The 13,542-nt window shown below is 46.6% G+C and overlaps 1 protein-coding gene across 1 annotated transcript in view; it reads right to left on the bottom strand.

Annotated features, from left to right (window-relative positions):
• The window catches only part of INO80 (INO80 complex ATPase subunit), a 143,348-nt gene extending 132,525 nt beyond the window's left edge, over positions 1-10,823 (bottom strand). The window contains exon 1 of the mRNA XM_003826605.6: positions 4,309-10,823. The gene's annotated coding sequence lies outside the window, so the exon portion shown is untranslated. The remainder of the gene's footprint in view (positions 1-4,308) is intronic.
• Between the last annotated feature and the right edge of the window lie 2,719 nt (positions 10,824-13,542).

The raw sequence follows: 13,542 nt of genomic DNA on the forward strand, positions 1-13,542 counted from the left end.
GGCGTGGTGGCGCACGACTGTAATCCTAGCTACTCGGGAGGCTGAGGCAGGAGAATCACTTGAACCCGGGAGGCGGAGGTTGCAGTGAGCTGAGATCGCGCCACTGTACTCCAGCCTGGGCTACAAGAGCAAAACTCTGTCTCAAGAAAAAAAAAAAAAAAAAAAGTTTTTGCGGGGAGGAGGGAAAAAAAAACCTCTTGCCCAACAGAATAGGTGTCTTCAGACTACAAAGCCGTCCAAGATACATTAAAAAATGTTAAGAACCTTGCTCTGGAGGGAATAGCTCTGTTGCCCAGGCTGGAGTGCAGTGGCACAATCAGGGTTCACTGTAGCCTCAACCTCCCAGGCTCAACCAAACCTCCCATCTCAGCTTTCCAAGTAGCTGAACTATAGGCACACGCCACCCTAGTCCAAAAATTTTATTTTCTGTAGAGATGAGGTCTCCCTATATTGACCAGGCTGGTCTCAAGCTCCTCAAGCTCATGTGATCCTCCCTCCTCTGCCTCCCAAAGTGCTGGGATTACAGGTGGAAACCACTACGCCTGGCCGAAAATACTCTTCAAAATATTTTTGGGGAAGGCAGAAGGACTATAACAAAAATAGAATAGTGGTTCTGTCATTTACTGGCTATGTGATTTAACTTGGTTTCAATTTTCTCATCTGTAAAATGAGAATTACTACCAAGAAGTTTCATGAAAATTAAAATAATATATAAACTATCTACCATACTGACTGACTCACAAGAGTTGTCTGATATTAGTGCCTATGCCCTTCTCATTCTCTATATGCTATAGCCTATCATATCAAGATTTTGATACTTTAGATCCAACTTTAAAACTTTTCAACTGTTAGCTGGACACAGTGGCTCACGCCTGTAATCCCAGCACTTTGGGATGCCAAGGCAGGCAGATCACAAGGTCAAGAGATCAAGACCATCCTGGCCAAACATGGTGAAACCCCATCTCTACTAAAAATACAAAAATTAGCCAGGCGTGGTGGCATGCGCCTGTAGTCCCAGCTACTTGGGAGAATGAAGCAGGAGAATTTCTTGAACCCAGGAGGCAGAGGGTGCAGTGAGCCTAGATCGTGCCACTGCATTCCAGCCTGGCGACAGGGCAAGACTCCATCTCAAAAAAAAAAAAAAAAAAAAAACTTTTCAACTGTTTTCCTACAAAAACTTAGTCTCCTATTAACCCCAACCCACTTTGTCCACTCTAAAATCCACTGCATCCTAGCGTTTATATTTCATGTGTATTTTGTTGTTGTTGTTGTTGAGCCAGCTCGGGCTGTGTCGCCCAGGCTGGAGTGCAGTGGCTCGATCTCGGCTCACTGCAATCTCTGCCTCCTGGGCTCAAGCCATCCTCTCACCTCAGCATCCCAAGTAGCTGGGACTACAGGTGCACATCACCATGCTTAGCTAATTTTTGTATTTTCTGTAGAGACAGGGTTTTGCCATGTTGCCCATGCTGATTTCAAACTCCTGAGCTCAAACGATCCGCCTGCCTCAGCCTCCCAAAGTGCTGGGATTACAGGTGTGAGCCACCAAGCCTAACCTATTTAATGTGAATTTGTATGTTGGCATATAAAATCCCCTAGCCAGTTTTGTTTTGTTTTTTTGAGACAGAGTTTTGCTCTCGTTGCACTCCACTGGAGTGCAGTGGCTCAATCTCGGCTCACTGCAACCTCCGCCTCCCGGGTTCAAGCGATTCTCCTGCCTCAGCCTCCTGAGTAGCTGGGATTACAGGTGCGCGCCACCACGCCCAGCTAATTTTTTGTATTTTTGGTAGAGTCAGAGTTTCACCATGTTGGCCAGGCTGGTTTCGAACTCCTGACCTCAGGTGATCCACCTGCCTCAGTCTCCCAAAGTGCAGGGATTACAGGCATGAGCCACCGCACCCGGCCAACAAACTTTCATTAAGTGAACCTCTAACACCACAGCTTATAATTAGTTTTGTTTTGTTTTTAGAGACAGGGTCTCGCTCTCCACCCAGGCTTGAGTGCGCTGGCACAATCATAGCTCACTAGGGACTCAAGTGATCCTCTTGCCTCCTGAGTAACTGGGACTACAGGCTTGAGACACCATGCCCAGCAGAATAGCTCTCGATTTGTTGCTTTGGCTTAATCACATTTCCACCTTGATGTACTCAAAATGTTTTTATTAGTCATAAACTTTTCTAATCACATTTGTGCTCACTACAATTATTTCCTATCACAATTTACAGACTTTCAAAAATTGATTTGGTTTCTACTGAAATAAAACGTAGAGGAAAAGAACACAGTAAGCTAAAATGATGGAATTCAATCCCTTAAAAACAAAATTCAGCCGGGCACGGTGGCTCACGCCTGTAATCTCAGCACTTAGGGAGGCCAAGGTGGGTGGATCACAAGGTCAGGGGCTCGAGACCAGCCTGACCAACATGGTGAAACCCCGTCTCTACTAAAAATACAAAAATTAGCTGGGCGTGGTGGCAGGCGCCTGTAATACCAGCTACTCAGGAGGCTGAGGCAGGAGAATTGCTTGAACCCGGGAGGCGGAGGCTGCAGTTAGCCAAGATCACGCCACTATACTCCAGCCTGGGCGACAGAGCCAGACACTGTCTCAAAAAACAAAACAAAAAAAAACACATTCATTTTAAAGTCTAGAAGGTATGCAACTTTTACCACACATAATGATCTCAAATTGTTTTATAGGAGGAGGAGCTTGGAAATTTCAAACCTAAAATGCAACTAGAACAGAATATTATTTGGCATTAAAAGCAAATGAGGCCATGTGCGGTGGCTCATGCCTATAATCCCAGCACTCTGGGAGGCCAAGGCAGGCGGATCACTTGAGGTCAGGAGTTCGAGACCGGCCTAGCCAACATGGTGAAACCCCGTTTCTACTAAAAATACAAAAATTAGCCGGGTGTGGTGGCAGCCGCCTGTAATCCCAGCTACTCGGGAGGCTGAGGCACGAGAAGTGCTTGAACCTGGGAGGCGGAGGTCGCAGTGAGTCGGGACCCCGCCACTGCACTCCAGCCTGGACGACAGAGCGAGACTCAGTCTCAAAAAAAAAAAAAAAAAAAAAGGAATTAAGTACTGATACGTGCTACAACACGGATGAACCTTGAAAACACCATGTTAAGTGAAACAAACTAGGCAAAGAAAGATACATATGTTTCTTTTTTTAGGTAAATTTAGGCAAAAAATATATTAATAGTTACCTGAGGCTGGAGGGAGGGGGAATGGGGAGTGACTGCTAAATGGCTTCTAGAGATTCTCTTTTAGGGTGATGAATTAAATAGTGGTTGATGGCTACAGAATTTAATAAATATAGTTTTAGAAAATTATTATACGCTTTAGAAAGCGGAATTTTTTGGTATTTGAATCATATTTCAATAAAGCTACTATTTAATTTAAGTTGCCACTGAAAAGCCACAATAATTTTGTTGTGGAGGAAATAATGAAAGTCACTGACTGGAAAAGTAACCTGTGACGTTAGCCAGGTCAACCTCCAAATTCCTTCCCCCATTTCTAACAAGTACATCAAACTAGAGACAGTGTGTGAATCAAAGAATTCCAGGCACAGTTGGCTGTTAACTAGAATAGTAAGTGGCTTCCTAGGCTGTCATTCCTAAACTGTAGGGGGCTTCTAGCCTCGGAGATTACGGAAGTAGTACTTTTCATTAGCGAGCTCAAGAAGGAATGTCAAAATAGGATGACACTTTCCTAGTCGCTATGTAAAAACCTAAAAAACCAGAAGAGGTGTCATCTAGACACTCCCAAGTCTATGCAGGTGTCAGCCTGCCCCCACCCAACACCAGCCAGCAGCGTGCACCATTCAACCGTATCTCAACTTGCCCCTTACAAAATGACACACTAACAAGCCCTTAGATCTCATTTGTTTAAGATGACAGATATACAACCTTCACGGGGTTCCCACTCAAGGCCTTCCAGCCTCCGCCCTGCCCCTGCCCACCCCCAAACCTACACACGTGTTAGCCCGACACCGCCCCACCGGGTCCCACGTGCACCTCATCTAACACACTCCCCACGTGTGGGCGCCCCACGGGCTTCCTCAGGTGGCTGAGGTCACCGCATGACCCCGGGTCTCCAGAGATATGAAACGGGAAGGACAAGGCCCTAGTCCCTGAGGTCCCAACCCTGCGGGGAGTGTCCACACCCATCCTCCATACTAACCCCAACAAATCCAAGGGCCGGGGGCGACGGCCCCTTTAAGACGCGGCCCAGTTGTCGCCCGCAGAGAGGGGCGCAACAAGACCTACACAACCCCCACTCCGTTCGCCCGCCCACGTCTAGTTGCCTCACCTCGGGCCGCCTGGCCCCGCCGCCGCGACGGCGGCGGAGGGGGGGCGGGGTGCGGGCGGGGTCCGGAGGGGGGGGTCGCCCCGCCGACGGTGGAGCCGCGGTTCGCTCTCTGAGGCCGTGGGACGGTGACTGCGTTGGGCGTGGACGCTCCTAGCTCGCTCCCTCCGCGGCTCCTGGGACCCCAAGATGGCGGCGGCGCTGAGGCGGCTGCGGGCGCTGGGCCGGCGGCGGCGGCGGCCACTTTCACTCACTGAGAGGAGCGGAGCAGGGACACGGGGAGCCATGGCGGGGGGGAGGAGAGGCGCCATAGCCAGGCCAGAACAATCGAGCCGCTACACGGGTGGCTTACCCCCACCCCGCCCACACTCACTGCTCATCCCCTGCCCGTGGCCACCCGTAGTGCCGCTGCCGTCGGCCTCGCGCAGCTCGCACCCCGCCGCTGCCACCTGACGCCCCGTGCGAACCGGGGTTCGAGGGGAGACCCTGATCCATGCCATCTGAGTACAGATTGGTCGGGACTGGGACTGGCGAAGATTGCCGAAAGGCGGCGGGGAGGAGGAGGAGGATGTCATCGCTACAGTGAGCAAGCAGATCTCGCAGGAGAAAATGTCGCGAGAGCTTTCCAGGCCCGCAACCGCCGATGCAAGGTTACTTTTCCCGGAAGTAACGTCAATCGAAACCGCCCGGGATCCTGGGATATTTGTTCCCGCAGGCTAGAAGTGGGAAGGTGCAGCCAAGTTGATAAGATCTCTTTAGGGGAAGGAGAGGCTCGCAGCTGGTATTTTGTTACTAGTTTCTGACCCCTTTGGATGGGGTTGTAGATTGTCGGGGAAGTGCCTGGTGTGTAGTTCGACTACTATACAGTAATTAGTTTGGGGCTCCCATTTAGACTCTGGGAGCAAGAACGCTATAGGTTAGGTAGGACAGCATAGTTAGATAAGATGTCTATGTGAAGGTTGTGGGATACAAGGACTTGGGAACACGCAGACCTGTTATCGGAAATGCCAGCCTGTTCTCACATCCACACAGTGTGCCTCTGAAAAGCGAATAATTGCTTTTACCTGTGCCAATTCTACAATTTGAGTCCACCGCCACCCACATTTACTAAACTTGGGGTCTCGCTATGTTGCCCAGTCTACTGGGCTGGTTCCCAGTCTCCTGGCCTGAAGTGATCCTCCTGCCTGGAAGGATCACCTCAGGCCAAACGTCTCAGAGCAGTCCATCAGACTGGTCAACATAGCGAGACCCCGTCTCTACAAAAAAGACAACATAATAAATGTAATCGACCCAACTACCAGGATGTGTGGTGAGAATTGCCTAGGGTAAGGCCTAGGTGTAGATAAGAATTAGAACTTACTGAAAGTTAAATATGCTGTTAATTCAGTTCCTTTGGGTCTCATTCTTTAATCCATTTTAACCTGGCCCTTAGCATTTAACTAAAAAGTACTTTATTAAGGTCATCAAGTAGCCTTCTTGTGCTGAGTTAACTGACCTTTAAAAAGTTAAATTTGTGGCAGCGTGCAGTGCCACACGCCTGTAATCCCAGCACTTTGGGAGGTCAGGTGGGCGAATCACCTGAGGTCAGGAGTTTGAGACCAGCCTGACCAATATGGTGAAACCCCATCTCTACTAAAAATACAAAAATTAGCCGGGCGTGGTGGCGGGTGCCTGTAGTCCAGCTACTTGGGAGCCTGAGGCAGGAGAATCGCTTGAACCTGGGAGGCGGAGGTTACAGTGAGCCGAGATCGCACCATTGCACTCCAGCCTGGGCAGCAAGAGCGAAATTCCGTATCAAAAAGAAAAAAAAAAAAAATCCATCTCAAAAAGAAAAAGTTACATTTGCAAGCCAGGCGCGGTAGCTCACGCGTGTAATCCCGGCACTTTGGGAGGCTGAGGCGGATGGATCACTTGAGGTCGGGAGTTTGAGACCAGCCTGGCCAACATGGTGAAACCTCGTCTCTACTGAAGAAAAAAAAAAAAGATTAGCCGGGCGTGGTGGCGGGCACCTGTAATCCCAGCTACTCGGGAGTCTGAGGCAGGAGAATCTCTTGAACCTGGGAGGCAGGGGTTGCAGTGAGCCGAGACTGAGCCACTGTACTCCACCCTGGGACAGAGCGAGACTCTGCCTCAAGAAAAAAAAACAAGAGTTAAATTTGCTTGAATGCATGGCCAGGCACGGTGGCTCACGCCTGTAATCCCAGTACTTTGGGAGGCCTAGGCAGGCAGATCACGAGGTCAGGAGTTTGAGACCAGCCTGACCAACCTTGAAACCCTGTCTCTACTAAAAATACAAAAATTAGCTGGGCATGATGGCGCGCGCCTGTAATCCCCCCAGCTACTCAGGAGGCTGAGGCAGGGGAATCGCTTGAACCCCGGAGGCGGAGGTTGCAGTGAGCGGAGATCTAGCCATTGCACTCCAGCCTGGGCAACAGAGTAAGACTGTCTTTAAAAAAAAAAATGCTTAAAGGCAAAAGTATGATATATAATTGGCCCTTATATCTGCGGGTTCAATATCCATGGATTCAACCAACAGCAAATCAAAAATACTCAAAAAATAGGCTGGGCTCAGTGGCATACACCTGTAATCCCCAGCACTTTGAGAGGCTGAGCCAAAGTGTCACTTGAAGCCAGGAGTTACAGATTGGCTTGGGCAACAAAAGAAGACCCCATTTCTACCAAACGTTCAAAAAATAAATAACTCATTTCAAAATACACTATAATTATTTGCATAACATTTGCATTGTATTGGGTATTATAAGTAATCTAGAGATGATTTAAAGTATATGGGAGGATGTGTAGGTGATATGCAAATGCTACACCATTTTGTCACACACGCCTGTAATCCCAGCACTTTGGGAGGCCGAGGCTGGCAGATCACGAGGTCAGGAGATCGAGACCATCCTGTCTATCGCGGTGAAACCCCGTCTCTACTAAAAAAAAATACAAAAAAATTAGCCGGGCGTGGTGGCGGGCGCCTGTAGTCCCAGCTACTCAGGAGGCCGAGGCAGGAGAATGGCGTGAACCTGGGAGGCAGAGCTTGCAGTGAGCCGAGATCACGCCACTGAACTCCAGCCTGGGCGACAGAGCGAGACTCCATCTCAAACAAAATTTTTTTAAAAAGTTTTAACCAGGAACTAATGTGATTGATTTCTTACATGAGGAGAATGGAAGAAGGGAAGGAATGGGAATTATGTAGCAGGATTGAGGCAGAAATGGCAAAGTTTCCAGCATGGGTGACAACTGCAAACTCTGTTTCAAAAAAAAAAAAACAGAAACCACAGAAGGCAACCTGAAAGAACTCCTAATGGCCAAGGCAACAAAGTAAATCATAATAGCATTGGATCATGAACCACAGATGACCCATATATATTAATTTTAATATTCATGCCGATATAAGTAAATATCTGATATAAATACTAATATAAATAAATGAGAAGAGAAGAAAGAAGAAAAGAATGCTTTCTTAGAGTAGGATTTTAGTAAATGTGGAAGGAATGAGGGATAACAAAAGTCACCATTAGACAAACACTTCAGCAATCACTGCTGCAGACAAGATCCACTAAGGAATGCTAAATTAGTGGTTAAAAATTTGCTGTGAAACAGAATTTGCACAGATTCAAAGTGTCTCACCCAAGATACATTTTAGCACAAAGGGAAAGACAGTAACTTTATAGTGGTGAAACTCAGCAGAAACCACCTTAACCAACCAATTAAGGTAAACAAGTAATAAGACATGTTTACGTCCCGAACCCCTTGATATTTTGCATTGAGAAAGACCCAACATAATTTCCGTGGTATTCTTACCAAAATTCATAACCACATTCCATTCATGAGAAAACACCACACTATTTCAAATTCAGAGACTTACCACAAAATAATTGATCAATACTCTTCAAAACCATCAAGGTCATGAAAGACAAGGAAAGACCCAAGGACCCTTACAGACCTACAGACCAAGGAGAAATAACAAGTAAATGCAATGTGGAGTCCTAGGAGGGAACCTGGAACAGAAACTGGACATCAGTGGAAAAACTTACGACACTTGTATAAGTTTTTTAATGTAGTTCGTAGTATTGTATCAATGCTGACTTCCTCGTCTTAGAAATTGTACTATTGGCCAGGCGCAGTGGCTCACACCTGTAATCCTAGCAGTTTGGGAGGCCGAGGTGGGCAGATCACCTGAGGTTGGGAGTTCAAGACCAGCCTGACCAACATGGAGAAACCCTGTCTCTACTAAAAATACAAAATTAGCTGGGCATGGTTGCGCATGCCTGTAATCCCAGCTACTCGAGAGGCTGAGGCAGGAGAATTGCTTGAACCCAGGAGGCAGAGGTTGCAGTGAGCTGAGATCGTGCCACTGCGTTCCAGCCTGGGCATAAAGAGTGAAACTCCATGTCAAAAAAAAAAGAAAAGAAAGAAAGAAATTGTACTGTTGTGGCCAGGCACGGTGGCTCATGCTTATAATCCTAGCACTTTGGGTGGCCATGGTCGGTGGATCACCTGAGATCAGGAGTTCAAGACCAGCCTGGCCAACATGATGAAATCCCATCTCTACTAAAAATACAAAAAATGAGCCAGGCGTGGTGGCACATGCCTGTAATCCCAGATACTCGGGAGGCTGAGGCAGGAGAATCACTTGAACCCAGGAGGTGGAGGTTGCAGTGAGCTGAGATCGCACCAGTGCACACCAACCTGGGTGGCAGAGCAAGACTCTGTCTCAAAAAAAAAAAGAAAGAAAGAAAGAAAGAAAAAGCTTAAACTATTAAACTGAGAATTTCAATCATTTTTCAAGCATACAGTGAATATTAACAACGAGGGTCTCAAAAAAAAAAAAAAAAAAGAAAAGAAAAGGGCCAGGGCCAGGCGCGGTGGCTCACACCTGTCAGTAATTCCAGCACTTTGGGAGGCCGAGGTGGGTGGATCACCTGAGGTCAGGAGTTCAAGACCAGCCTAGCCAAGATGGTGAAACCCCGTCTCTACTAAAAATACAAAAATTAGCTGGGCGCGATGGCTGGCACCTGTAATCCCAGCTGCTCGGGAGGCTGAAGCAGGAGAATCCCTTGAACCCAGGAGGCGGAGGTTGTAATGAGCTGAGACCACGCCATTGCGCTCCAGCCTGGGTAACAGAGGGAGACTCCATTTCAAAAAAAAAAAAAAAAAAGTTTCTCAGATGTAGCAGAGATGGCAACAATATGAATAATAATAACCATAAGGCTGTGCCCACCAACCACCAATTCCACTGAGGAAATAGTTACCACCACCCTCATTGTTATCTGAGATTCCAGGGAAAACAGGCAGCTAAAGAACAAGTGCATTCAGCTGGGGATAAACGGGATGCACATGCATTTTAAGCATTAAAGCAAGGGACAGAAACTGGTCTCTGTCCATGACCAGCCTTCAGGTGTGTGATTTTGTTTTGAGTTTTTTTTTCTTGAAAACTAGGACAATCTAGCAACACTTATGCAACAGCGAAATGGAAGAGAACCACAGCTTCACCCTTTAGGCATAGTATACCTGCCCACTTCTTTCCTGCTCACCTGAGTCCCTGTCACTACCAGTTACTTAAACCCAATCCACTGATACCGTTTCAAACTTCTGCAGAATTTCAGTTTGCAGTTACTACAATAAAAGGTTCATTTTGGGCCGGGCACAGTGGCTCACGCCTGTAATCCCAGCCCTTTTGGAGGCCAAGGCGGGCAGATCACCTGAGGTCGGGAGTTCAAGACCAGCCTGACCAACATGGAGAAACCCCATCTCTACTAAAAATACAAAATTAGTCGAGCATGGTGGCGCATGCCTAATCCCAATTACTCGGGAGGGTGAGGCAGAAGAATTGCTTGAACCAAGAGGCGGAGATTGTGGTGAGCCAAGATCGTGCCATTGCAATCCAGCCTAGGCAATAGGGTGAGACTCTGTCTCAAAAAAAAAAAAAAAGAATTGGTTTAGGCCGGGTGCAGTGGCTCACGCCTATAATCCCAGCAATTTGGCAGGGTAATGTGGGCAAATGGCTTCTGTTCAGAAGTTTGAGAGCAGTAAGGGCAACATGGCAAAACCTCACCTCTACAAAAAAAAACAAAAATTAGCCAGGAGTGTAACACATACCTGTAGTTCCAACTATTCAAGAAGCTGAGGTAGGAGCATTACTTGAGCCCAGGAGACGGAGGCTCCAATGAGCTGAGATTGCACCACTGCTCTCCAGCCTGGGCAACAGAGCAAGACCCTCCTCAAAAAATAAAAAAAAAAAAAAAAGAAAGAAAGAAAGCGGCAGGCACAATGGCTCATGCCTGTAATCCCACCACTTTGGGAGGCTGAGGCAGGCAGATCACCTGAGGTCCAGAGTTCGAGACCAGCCTGGCCAACATGGCGAAACCTGGTCTGTACTAAAAATACAAAAATTAGCTGGGCGTGGTGGTGCACACCTGTAGTCCCAGCTACTCGGACATCTGAGGCAGGAGAATCACTTGAACGTGGGCAGCAGAGGTTGCAGTGAGTCGAGATTGTACCACTGCATTCCAGCCTGGGTAAGAGCGAGACTCCATCTCAAAAAAAAAAAAAAAGGAAGGAGGGAGGGAGGGGCAGGGAAGGGAAGGAAAAAAGAAAGTTTTATTCAAATCTTTTGCCCATTTTTACAATGGATTTTTCTTTTTAAGTTGTAATTGTTCTCTACATGTTCAAGATACAAGTTCTTTTTCAGATCTCTGATTGCTAAATATTTTCTCTCATCTATAGGTTTTTTTTTTTACTTTCTTGATGGGGTCCTCTGAAGTAGAAAAGGTAAATTTTTTTGTCATTTTTAAGATGGATTTTCGTCCTTGGCACCCAGGCTGGAGTGTAATGGCGCAATCTTGGCTCAGTGCAACCTCCGCCTCCTGGGTTCAAGCAATTCTCCTGTCTCGGCCTCCCAAGTAGCTGCTGGGATTACAGGCATGAGCCACAGTGCCTGGCCAGAAAAGTTAATTTTGATGTTTACTTTGTCTACTTTAGCTTTGATCACTGATGCTTTTGATGTCATATATAAGAATTAATGGCCGTCCAGGTGCAGTGGTTCATGCCTGTAATCCCACCACTTTGGGAGGCCAACACAAGAGGATCACTTGAGCCCAGGAATTTGAGAGCAACCTGGGCAACATAGTGAGATCCCTTCTCTACAAAAAAATAGAAATATTAGTTGGGCATGGTGGCATGCACCTGTAGTCTCAGCTCCTTGGGAGGCCGGAACTAAAAATACAATTTTTTTTTACAAGTAAAAATAAAAATAAAAATGTGAGCCTGGGAGGTCAAGGCTGCAGTGAGCCTTGACCACACCCCTGCACTCCAGACTCGGTGACTGAGTGAAAACCCGTCTCAAAGAAAAAAAATAATTTATTGCCAAATCTATGATCATAAAGATTTACTTGTCTTTTTCTAAGAATTTTGTGGATTTTGCTCTTACATCTATGTCTATGCCCAATTTTTAGTTAATCTCTGTATATGGAGTGAGGTAAGACTCCAACTTCATTCTTTTGCATGTGAATATCCAGCACCATTTGTTTAAAAAATGGTTCTTTTATAGAAGACATTTACAACCACATTAAATGGTCTTGCCACCCTTATTAAAAATCAGCAAAACAGGCCGGGCAAGATGGCTCACGCCTGTAATCCCAGCACTTTGGGAGGCCGAGGCAGGCGGATCACGAGGTCAGGAGATAGAGACCATCCTGGCTAACAGTGAAAATCCGTCTGTACTAAAAATACAAAAATAGCTGGGCGTGGTGGCGGGCGCCTGTAGTCCCAGCTGCTTGGGAGGCTGAGGCAGGAGAATGGCATGAAGCCAGGAGGTGGAGCTTGCAGTGAGCCGAGATTGGGCCACTGCACTCCAGCCTGGGCGACAGAGTGAGACTCCGTCTCAAAAAAAAAAAAAAAAATCAGTCAAACGTAGACACATGACTTTTTTCCCTCCTTTGAGTACTTTTCCTTCTTTTGAGTACTCCCATTATGTATTTTTTTGTATGCTCAATGGTGTCCAATGAGTCTCTGAGGCTCTGTTCATTTTTCTGCATTCACTTTTCTGTCTGTTCCCCGGATTGCGTAAAACCTGTCAATCTATTTTCATGTCCGCTAATTTGTTCTTCTGATAATTCAGATCAAAAATTGAGTCCTACTAGTGACTTTTTCATTTCAGTTACTGTATTTTTCAACATTAGAATTCCTTTTTTCTGTTTTTTGTTTGTTTTTGAAACAGGGTCTAACTCTGTCATCCAAGCTGGAGTACACTGGTGCAATCACAGCTCACTGCATCCTTGACCTTCTGGACTCAAGCGATCCTCCCACCTCAGCCTCCCAAGTAGCTGGGACAAGGGACATACACCACCATGCCCAGCTAGTTTTTGTATTTATGTTTTACCATGTTGTCCAGGCTGGTCTCAAACTCCTGGGCTCAAGACATCCGCCCGCCTCAGCCTCCCAAGTGCTGAGATTATAGGTGTGAGCCACTGAGCCCAGCCAACATCAGAATTTCTATGTAGTTCTTTTTTAGAATTTCTGTGTCTTCGACCTGGTGCGGTGGCTCACGCCTGTAGTCCCAGGACTTTGGGAGGCTGAGGCAGGCATATCACCTGAGGTCAGGAGTTCGAGACCAGCCTGGCCAACATGGCGAAATCCCGTCTCCACCAAAAATACTAAACTTAGCCGGGCATGGTGGCAGACGCCTATAATACCAGCTACTCAGGAAGCTGAAGCAGGAGAATCACTTGAACCCAGGAGGCAGAGGTTGCAGTGATCAGAGATCAAGCCACTACACTTCAGCCTGGGCAACAGAGCGAGACTCTGTCTCAAAAAAAAAAAAAAGAATTTTTATGTCTTCATTGATAATAATCTCTATTTCATAAGGCATTGTTATCATACCTTCCTTCATAAACCATGTTTTCCTTTAGTTCTTTGAAAGTATTATAATGGGTACTATGAAGCCTTTTAAATGGAACATCTGTTTGCAATTGCAGGCAGTGTATGTTTCCTGCTTTTTTCCAGTGTATGGATCATAGTTCCCTGTTTTTTCATAAGTCTTATAATTTGTTTATGGGAAACTGGCATATTTAAAATAATATATTAGGCCAGGTACAGTGGCACACACTTGTAATCCCAGAACTTTGGGAGGCTGAGGCAAGCAAATTGCTTGAGCTCTGGAGTTCAAGACCAGTTTGGGCAACATGGTGAAACCCCATCTCTATAAAAAGTATAAAAATTAGCCAGGCATGG

This window comes from Pan paniscus, chromosome 16, assembly GCF_029289425.2.
Source record: "Pan paniscus chromosome 16, NHGRI_mPanPan1-v2.0_pri, whole genome shotgun sequence".
In the NCBI taxonomy this organism is placed as follows: domain Eukaryota; kingdom Metazoa; phylum Chordata; class Mammalia; order Primates; family Hominidae; genus Pan; species Pan paniscus.